The sequence below is a fragment of the Stegodyphus dumicola genome, chromosome 2 (genome assembly GCF_044657685.1).
Source record: "Stegodyphus dumicola isolate Sdum_Otavi_A_Nest chromosome 2, ASM4465768v1".
NCBI lineage: Eukaryota > Metazoa > Arthropoda > Arachnida > Araneae > Eresidae > Stegodyphus > Stegodyphus dumicola.
In genome coordinates, this window is record NC_140769.1 from 88,276,789 (window position 1) to 88,285,972 (window position 9,184).

At 36.3% G+C, this 9,184-nt stretch overlaps 1 pseudogene; it reads right to left on the minus strand.

Moving 5' to 3' along the window:
* Nucleotides 1–1,347: 1,347 nt before the first annotated feature.
* On the minus strand, nucleotides 1,348–2,258 carry LOC146998509 (uncharacterized; annotated as a pseudogene).
* Between the last annotated feature and the right edge of the window lie 6,926 nt (nucleotides 2,259–9,184).

Genomic DNA, 9,184 nt, shown 5'->3' on the forward strand with positions numbered 1-9,184 from the left:
AGGATTTTCAGTCTTCTTAGTTGGATGGAATGATTTCTTTTTGTTAGAATGACCTTCGAGAAACTTAATTAAAGAGGACAAAATGTGCGCTGCATGTGGCACAAATCTGCGATAAAAATTGAATAGGCCAAGAAATCTGCGAAGCTGTGTTAAGCTTGTTGGTCTAGGAAATTTAGAAATGGCATCAACTCGATCTGGAATGGGAGAAATACCTTCTTTAGAGACTTTATATCCTAAGAAATCTAAGGTAGGAACTCCAAATGTACACTTTGAGGGTTTGATTGCTAAACCATAATGATCTAACCTTTGAAAGAGAGCTCTTAGATAGTTAATATGCTCTTTGTGGCTTTTAGAGGCAATCAAAATATCATCAATAAATGCATATACACCGGTTAAATCTCTCGTCAGTTCATCGATAAATCTTTGAAAAGTACTTGATGCATTGCACAAACCAAATTGCATCCGAGTACTCTCGAAAAGTCCAAATGGTGTGCAGATAGCAGTTTTATGGACATCCTCGGGAGCAATCGGAATTTGATGAAATGCTTTGACTAAATCTACATAAGAGAATATGTTGCACCCATGGAGTTCACTTGTGAAATCAATAATACTAGGAATTGGATATTTGTCCTTTTTAGTTTGAGCATTAAGGGCCCTAAAATCACCGACAGGACACCAATCATTTATATCTTTTTTGGGGACCATATGCAATGGCGAAGCATAATTGCTGTTGGATGGGCGAATGTGGCCTAAATCTAACAGATGTTGAAATTCCATTTTTGCAATTTTCAAACGATCGGGTGCAAGCCGACGTGGTTTGGCAAAAACGGGAGGGCCAAAAGTTTCAATATGATGCTGAACTGAATGTTTGACAATTTGGTTTGCACAGGGAGCTTGAACAATACGAGGAAATTCATTTAACAACTTAGCATAATGATCATTACAAATTACAGATTTCCCTGAATATACACTAGCAACATATAAAATACCATAAGAATTTAATTTGGTGCAAGTATCGTTTAAGCGACGATTTTCTAAGATCTGGTTGTAGGTTAAAATAATGTAAGATATCTGCACCAATTATAGCAGTTTGAACATTGCATACATAAAAAGGATAAACAAACTGTTTTCTTAAACCTAAATCTAAAGATAATAACTTTTGTTTATATACATTTATCTGAGTACCATTTGCAGCCAGAAAAGTTTGAATAGGAGTAGTCAGTTTATCAGATCTTGAGGCTGGAATTAAGGAACAATCACTACCGGTATCAATTAAAAAATTAATATTGGTTTTGCGATCACAAACAAATAGGCGACGAGAACTAGAAGGCGAGGCGTATGTCGCCGCTACTCCTTGCCCTGGAAATTTCCCTGAAAATTGCAGGGTGGAGTACACTTTTTTGCTCTAGAAGCAAATTTTTGGTGGTACCAACATAGATCACTTTTTTCAGATTTCTCACGATTTGATGCAAGACGAAAATTACGATTACGAGACTGACTTCTTGAACGTCGTAGAAATGCAACTTCCTTGCGAAGCGATTTTATCTCTTTAAGCAGTTCAGAGTTCGGTGTAACACTAGATGATGCACAAGAATCAGAAACTATGCTTACCTGAGCATATGACACTTCCATTATTTTATCTGCTATTTCAGCAGCCTTTTATGTGGTTAGAGGGGTGATCGATGCTAAAATAGATTGCACATGTGTAGGTAGTTGCTGCAGAAATAATTCCAAAACAAAAGTATCCGTCACGTTAGATTTTCTGCACGCCGCTGCATAACGCGTAAGAGTTCAGACGGCTTTCGATTCCCTAGTTGCTCACCGGCAAGTAAGCGACGTATTTCCTGCGATTTGCTTTCACCACATCGAGAAATGACTTCATTCTTCAGTTTCCCATATGGATCCCTGTGGTCAGGAGAAATGATGATATCCCTCACGGTCATAGCGATGTCAGGAGGTAAATGCGCCACACAGTGGTTATACTTGGTTCTGGATTCTGTTATAGCCTTTGGAACCGCTAATTCAAAAGTAGATTCCACCATCGTGAACCAAAGCGATGGATCAGAAGGAATGAAAGGAGGTATTTTCACTGCAGATATTTCATCCATTGTTTATGATGTTTGGATAGTTTCGTTTTCGTATTTTGTCCAGATTCCAAGAAACGATCAAAAGATGTGCGTTGTCCAACCTCAGTCACCAATGTAGGAGTTTCATGGTGAGGCAGGACACAAGTATAAAATATTTAATCTTTATTTTACACATCAATAATAGCATTTTGATAAGAAAGGAAATTCCCGCTCCATACACACCGCTCTCTCCTTACCATCTGCCCTTCATCTGAGGCGGGCATGCGCAGAACTCACAAAACTTCGTACGGTGTTTCCATGGCAACACCACAACATATACTCAATTGGCTATGACTAAACCATGAACCTTTCCTTATACTCCTACAAACATCATGCGCATTCACTTTTCCTTGCTTTCTACATCGCCATTCAAATCCATCTATACTTCCCTTTCTCTCACAAAAACGCATATTTTCACCACATTTCGAACAAACAAAAAAAGTAGCAATCAAACCAACTTTCATACACCATTCAATGACGGCACGTTTCCCTTGCACTTCCAATAAAGTAATAAATTTACATGTACAATCACTCATCTCTCTCAGCATCACAGATAAATCCATAGCGACTGTTATTTAACGAAATATATGCAGAAAAATGGCAAAAACACACAGATAAAACCACTCGATTGATAACTACCAAATAAGAACATTCAAACGGCAACTGAATTAACTGCTCAAATTACGAAGTAAAAATTCCCAAAGAAATCGTCTGCTTGGAAATTCTTTTTAACTGCAAGTATATATTTTGGAAAGCATAAATTATCGTCTGCTACTTGACAATTTGTCTTCGGACTGTTTGTGCTTTCTCCGAAGAAATTAATTCGTATCTAGTTATTAAAAAACGCTGTGAAAGCCATGGCTTTTCGATATCTAAAGCTACGATAAGTAATATTGTCAACGATAGGAAATTAAAAAAAACAACAAATATAATGAAATTAAAAAACAAAATAAAATCTGAAATTTAAGTTTAAAACACATAATACCATTAGTTTCGCTTAAACGCTACGTGTAATTCACAACAAATGCGAGAGGTTTAAACCTCGTAGAAATTTACAACATATTCATTCAAACATGGAAGTTTATTTCTCGCAAAATGCATGATTCATGCGAAGGATTCATTTGCTAAAATTTTTTTGCGTGCATACATATTTTCTTAAAGAGATATCAGTCACTATGCATACCAGAAACAGTGTATAGAAAAGCCTGCTATACAATTTGAAGTCAATTAAATAAGATTAAAAAATTCAGATAATTACACAAACTTGGCATTGCGCACTGCCTTGGCTTTGTCCATGTGCAAGTCGATCTATTTTTACTTAGAAAACATTAGAGAATTGCACAAACTCGGCATTGCGCGCTACATTTCCCATATACACATCGATCTATTTTCACTTAAAAAACATCCCAGAATTGCACAAACTCGGCATCGCGCACCACATTGGCTTTGCCCACGTGCACATCGATCTATTTTCACTTAAAAAAACATCCCAGAATTGCACAAACTCGGTGTTTTGCACAGGCACTACACTATAATTCAATAAACTCAGGAACAATGGACTGCATTATATCTCACTTTAATTCTCATTAATTTACATAGTTCATGGCCACTCGAAGCCACGAATTCTCTCACACGCTCTTAGCTCACAATCTCATGTCACAAACTCCAAGAACTCAAGACGCATGCGCCGACGCTAGTAATAAAATGCGCGCGCAGGCGCAACATACAAAAAATTACACAGAGTAACAATACGAAATACAGGTAATTGTAAACATCAAATAATAACATCAACAAATCAAACTACTATAATTAATTACAAACATACTTTTTGTTTAATTTGGCATAGGTAAAAGACAAATTTTATTAATTGATCGCTTAAAAATACCTCCTTTCGTTTTCACTGAAACTACTCTAACCTTATTGTCTTTACCTAAGAATATCTCTACGATTCTGCCAAGAGGCCAGTTACATACAGGAACATTATCAGTCTTTAAAATTACCATAGTTCCAACCTTGACATTGTCTTTTTCAAAGAACCATTTAGTTCTTCCTTGCATTGCACTCAAATAGTTATTTCTCCAATACTTCCAAATTGTTTGTACTATTTTAGTCAATTTTTGCCAGCTCTTTAATCTATTATCGTTAACGTTTAAAATATTAGGTTCTGCAATAGCCGTGATAGGTCTGCCTATCAGGAAGTGGCCTGGTGTCAAGATATCAAAATCCTCTGGTTCGGATGATAAAGGTTGCAAGGGCCTAGAATTCAAAATGCCTTCAATTTGAGCAATTACTGTAAGAAACTCCTCATAGGTTAGTTTCAAATTGCCTACTACGCGTTTCAAATGAAACTTAACAGATTTGACACCTGCCTCCCAAAGACCTCCATGATTGGGAGCTCTAGGGGGAATGAACGAGCAATCAATAATCTCACTCGATAAATAATTACCTAATTCATCATCTGGTTTGCTGACTAGCCTATTCAATTTCTTTAATTCTGCGTTACTACCAACAAAATTGGTTGCGTTATCTGAAAATATGCGTGCACACTTGCCTCTCCTGCTGAAAAAACGCTTTAAGGTTGCAATAAATGCTTGACTAGACAGCTCTGTTACCAACTCAAGATGACAAGCTTTGGTAACAAAACAAACGAAAATGCACACATACACCTTGTTAAGGCGATCTTTTCTCTGATGTGGGTATTTTATAAAATAAGGACCAAAAAAATCAACTCCAAAACAATTGAATGGAAAATTCGGGCTGACTCTTTCTTGAGGGAGTTGACCCATAAGTTGTTGACAGGGCACTGGTTTTGCTTTGAAACATACGACACACTCATGTACTATTTTTCTACAAGTGTCGCGCCCGTTTAAGGGCCAAAACCCTTGCCTAACAATAGACAGTAAGCCTTGTGGACCAATATGCATGTATTTCTTATGAAACATCACAATAATTAGATTAGTCAACTTATGATTCTTTGGTAAGATTATAGAAAATTTTCTATCAAAATTCAACTTACAATTAGCTAATCTGCCTCCAACTCTTAAAATTCCATATTGATCTAAAAATGGAAAAACACTTCTTACCTTGCTATCTGGAGGTACCTTACCCTCCTTTTCAAGGCTTGAGATTTCTTTTTTAAATTCACTATCTTGAATTAGCTTAATCAGTTTAAGTTCAGCTAATTTTAATTCTGAGCTCTGAAGAGGACCTGAAACCTTATCCTTCCCCTTGCAGTTGTTTACAAACCTAAAAATAAAACGTAAAACACGAATAATTTTAGTGTAATTGTTACTTAAATTTAAGAAATTCTCAATGAAAGGGTTAGCTTTCACATTAAGAAAAATATTAGAGTCACTAAGGATTTTAAGTTCGTCTGGAAAGTCCTTCACAATGACTTCCACCGGAATCTCTCTATTTGGGTAGTCGTCGTATCTCAGGAACAGAGGGCCTTTCCACCACATATCATTTTGTAGAAGTTTACTGGGATCCAAACCTCGGGATATAAGGTCACTCGGATTCTCCTTTGATGACACATGACGCCATTGATGACCATTAGTCAACTCTTGAATTGTTGCCACTCGATTTGCAACAAATGTCTTCAATTGGTAAGGCTCCTTTTGTATCCATGAAAGCACGATCATGGAGTCACTCCACAGATAAACGTTGTTCACAGAAATCTCTAATGCAGATATTACTCTAACCATCAACCTTGCAAGTAGGACTGCCGCACAAAGCTCCAGTCTCGGAATAGTAACTCGTTTAATAGGCGAGACTCTGGATTTACCCGTCACTAGCCTTGTCTTCAATTCTCCATCTCTCGAACGGCACTTGCAATATATGGTTGCTCCGTAAGCTACCTCAGAGGCATCTGCAAATCCATGAAGTTCCACATAGTCTACTTCTGCAATAAGAATAAACCTTTCAATTTCTATTTTACTTAAAACTTCCAGTTCAGTAGAGAACTTCTTCCATTCATCAGCTTCCTTTTTTGGTAGTGATTCATCCCAATTCAGCTTTAACAACCACAACCGTTGGAGGAATATTTTGGCTTTACTTATAATTGGCCCTAGTAAACCAATCGGGTCAAAACAATCTTGCAATTGTGGACAATATTTGTCGTTTGGTAACAACTATGTCATTATCGAGTTTCACTCTAAAACAGAAACAGTCTCTTCTAGACCTCCAAGACAATCCAAGTGTTGTAGATTCTGCTTCATTAGGAAAGGAATAGGAGTGATCTTCTTCCACAAGTTCAGCATGATTACTGCACCACTTGTGCAGTGTCATTCCTGCACTCTTCAATATTGCAATTAACTGAGATTTAAGCTCCTTAGCTGTACTCAAAGATTCCGCTCCACTAAGCACATCATCCATATAAAAATTTTTAAGTAAGACTGGGGCAGCTAACGGAAATTTTGGACCTTCATCAATCGACAATTGTTTAAGAGTTCTCATAGCTAAGTATGGAGCACTAACTGTACCGTAAGTCACAGTATTAAGCTCGTCGATTTTCACAGATGCATCATTTTCTTTTTTCCACAGGATTCGCTGCAAGCATCTCTGTTCAGGGTTAATTTTAATCATTCTATACATTCTTCTAATATCCGCCGTAAATGCGAATGGGTACTTTCTAAATCTAAGCATGATTGAAAAGAGATCATCTTGAATAACCCCTCCATTACGTTGTAAAGAATTTAGCGAAATTCCATTTGATGTTAAACATGATGCATTAAACACTGTTCTCAATTTAGTTGTTGTTTTTTGAGGTCGGTATATCCCATGATGTGGCATATAGTACACTACCCTAGGCTCATTTTTCTCTTCAACCTCAGTCATATGCCCTAGCTCTTCATATTCCTTTAAAAAATCCTGATACAGACTCAAATATTCAGGGTCTTTAACTAATCTTTTCCATAGGGAATTTAATCTCTCAAGGGCAACATCCTTTGAATTTCCTAAGCAAATAGGATCTTCCTTTAGTGGCATTGTTACAATGTATCTCCCTTCTTCATCCCGCTTATGAATTTGCACATAATGTTCTTCACATATTGCTGTTTCTTTATTTTTTGGAATGGCTATTTCAACATTCTCTATTTCCCAAAATTTTCTCATTGTTTGTTCTAAGTCATTAGATGTTTTCATTAACCCACAATGTACGCGGCTCTGTTCTGATGTAACGCTTCCCGACACTATAAACCCGAACACGCTGTTTTGTAAAATAAGACTCGAGTTTTCATATCGAATTTGTTCACATTTTAATATCTCAAAGAAAACATCAGCTCCTAAAAGCATCTCTATACGTTCTGGAACATTAAAATTCTCATCAGCTAATTTTATGTTACAAAAATCCTGCATTTTAATATCAATTTTCCTTGAAGGAATCAAATCTTGCGTGATTTTTGGTACTACTAATAAGTCTAAATGTCTCATGTAACCTTTATCTTTATTGCTAATGCATGCCAAACTTTTTTCCGAATTGTAAACAAGGAATCATTTAATCCGGAAATCGCAATGTTTACCTTCTCATAATCAAAGTTGAATTTATTCGACCAGTCTCTGCTTATAAACGATGAATTACTGCCGCCATCAAGTAATGTTTTGACTGGATGTAGCTTACCCATACTATCACTAATAAAGCAAATAGCCGTGCTCAAAAGAACACTTTTTTTGGATCTGTTTACACTAGTCGCTGTAAGTAGAGTATTGCCGCTGTTAGGCAGAAAGTCTGGCGCTAGGGGGAAAGCACACTGGAACTACTCGCTGTTTCGTTTTTATTTTTTTCCTTCTCTTTCGATGGTTTATTTTCTACCGGAAAATGCAGTGTCATGTGGTGTCTTTTCCCACAAACGGAACACGAAAACTTTGATTTGCAGTTTTTGACGGAATGGTTTAATGCTAGGCAATTAAAGCATAATTTATGACTTTTGATGATTTCAACCCGATCATTCACCGGTTGTTTCAAGAAATTTGGGCATTTTGCCAAAAAATGATTTTCCTCACAAAGAACACACTTTAAGCCTTTTACATCGGCAAGGAATACCTTTGAAACATTTTTCGACGTTTTGTAATTGTTGCGAGATTTTTGAAAACTGTCCACACTTGCGGCAAGGGACTTTCCGCGAGATGTGAAAAATAAATCTGCTTCCTTTGCCATTTGTTGAGGCGGAAACCAACTTTCAGCTTGCCTTATAGAAATATGGGCTGACGTTTCTCGATCTAATGTTTCAAACAATTTGTCTGATATTATTAACTGCTTCAGAGTTTCAAAATCAGACACTTTCCTCAATTTTAAGTAATATTCGAAATTTGTGGTTAATCGCGACACGAACTGCACATGGGACTCATTTAGGCGTTGAGCCTTTTTAAATTTTTCTAAAACAATTTGTGGTGTAGGTTCGAATTCTTTTAGAATAATAGCTTTTACTTTTTCATAGTCACTTAGCTCCTCATCTCTAATATACACGATAATGTTCGAAGCCCGTTCCCCTAACAAGTTTAACAATATTTCCGCTTTAGATTTCTCAGGCACATTTTTTGTCGCGAAAGCTCTTTCTAAAGACGAGAAAAAATAACTCCAGTTTTCAGGTTTACTCGGAATCTTCAATGTTAGTGTTCTTATACTTTTAATAAGAGAATCTAAAGAATCGGAACTTTCTCCTTTAGTTTCGTTTTGATCGTTATTAACACTTTTGGTTTCAGCTCGCAATCGAGCAATTTCCAGTTCTGTTTTACATCTCTCTAATTTAATTTGTTCTAACTGTAATACTTTAGCTTCTTCAGATTTACGATGCTCTACTATGGAATTACCCAACTCTATTACCGAATTTGGATCGGATTTAAAAGCTTCACTACTTTTAATCGCTAAATTTAAATCTGTAACAGTTATCTTTTCACTTAATTCTATATTCAGTTCTAAAGCCAATAGCTTTAAATCCTCTTTAAGTGCACCTTTTATCAACATTGTACTTTTAATGAAATAACACAAGATAATAAGTACTTCTTCTCAATTACTTAAACACAGTAACACAGTATATAAATTTTCTCAAAACTCTTACACA